Raw genomic sequence first — 1495 nt, 5'->3', positions numbered from 1 at the left:
CTTGATCCACGTACACAGTATGGAAATCTCTCTGGATATGCGGTTGGCCCCATGTATATGAGCCGATTAGTCGTAGCACACGATCCCGTGCTAAGCGATACAGAATGTGACGCCAATCCCAAAGGGACAGCTGAAACAGTGAGGATTTTTCAGTATACTTGTTAAATCCTGAGAATGCCTGTGCATTGTCAGTGTATATATACTGTATACACACCAGTATACAAAGGTGTGTGTATATATTTACATATATACTGTTGCGGCCCCTTTTATCCTCCTACATCCCCGAATTTTTTCGGGGATGTTTTCCGTATGTCACGCACTTTGCCGCATTCAGCCGCATTCATGGCTACACAGCGCTAATAGCGCGAAACAATGAAACCGCCCGTGGCGCCGGAACATGCCGCATCTGCCCGCGGTTTTAAAAATCGCGTTGAAACGGCCGCACGAGGCTAAAGGCGGCCGCCACTGTATAACAATACAGATGTAGCAGACATTATTACCCCTGCGATAACGCGCTATCTCCTTAACTATTGCATTGTTGCGCCACTGTTAACACGCCGCGTTGTGGTAACGCGCACAGTACCGTATACTGATGCTTTGAAAAAACAATATTTAGCGGGGTCCCCCCAAATCATGTTTGTGACTTATTTTGAACTCCGTCCTGACGACCCGGAGTTTGGAGCTGTAGAAACCCTAACCCCGGGATTTCATTTAAATGCCTCGGGGAACAGCGCGAGGCCAGCGTGGGGCCTCTGCAAGTGCCCTCGCCCCCCAAAAAAATCCAGCGCCCCCCCCCCCCACTTTGCGCACAGCTGCCTTAACCACTACACCGCCTCCTTTCCTATTATCTCCCCTGCCCACGTGGGCCGTTCTGTGTCTCTCACATGGACCTGTGTGCCTGGCGTGTTCTCCCTTCTGTGCAGTGTGTATGTTTTCAGCCGTCGCCCTCAGCAGGGAGCTCCCCTGTCTCGCTGTTTATCCCTCACCTGACCCTCCGCCGCCTCGCCCAAAGGCGCCGCCCCGGGTCGGAACTCCCAACAATGCGGTGTGTTGTAGCAACTGACAGCCGGACTCGCTGTGCTCCCCGCCCAAGCTCAGCAAACACAACAGGAATTTCAATGTCTGTCAAATCTGTAACCAAAAAAAAAAAAGGGTCGGCCCAGCATGTGACTAAAAGCAAACGCGTCTGCCTTAACCCCTTCAGTGCCTTGAAAAACGCAATAAAAGCTGCATAAGGTTAATCAGTTTAGATTGAGGCTGCGCTTATAGTGCCGGCGACGTCGCGTCAAAACAAATGCATTGCCGACGTCGCGTGCGCTTATAGTAAGCGCGACGCGACGGAGCGACGTCTTGGTCGCGATCGCTGGAAGTCCTCTCTATTGGCTTTTTCCGGCGACAGCAGCCTGACGTCACCGTCGCCATCGCTATAAGCGCGGCCTGATACTGTACTTGAGTATTAGGTTGAGCGGTGAGGTTATCTATACAAAAAAAAATT

At 51.6% G+C, this 1495-nt stretch overlaps 1 protein-coding gene across 2 annotated transcripts in view; it reads right to left on the bottom strand.

Moving 5' to 3' along the window:
• The window catches only part of LOC142467954 (uncharacterized), a 51601-nt gene extending 50476 nt beyond the window's left edge, over positions 1-1125 (bottom strand). For both annotated transcript variants that reach the window (XM_075573974.1, XM_075573973.1), the window contains exon 1: positions 987-1125. The gene's annotated coding sequence lies outside the window, so the exon portion shown is untranslated. The remainder of the gene's footprint in view (positions 1-986) is intronic.
• Positions 1126-1495: the final 370 nt, after the last annotated feature.

Source organism: Ascaphus truei, chromosome 17 (genome assembly GCF_040206685.1).
Source record: "Ascaphus truei isolate aAscTru1 chromosome 17, aAscTru1.hap1, whole genome shotgun sequence".
NCBI lineage: Eukaryota > Metazoa > Chordata > Amphibia > Anura > Ascaphidae > Ascaphus > Ascaphus truei.
This window is presented reverse-complemented; position numbering and strand designations above follow the sequence as displayed.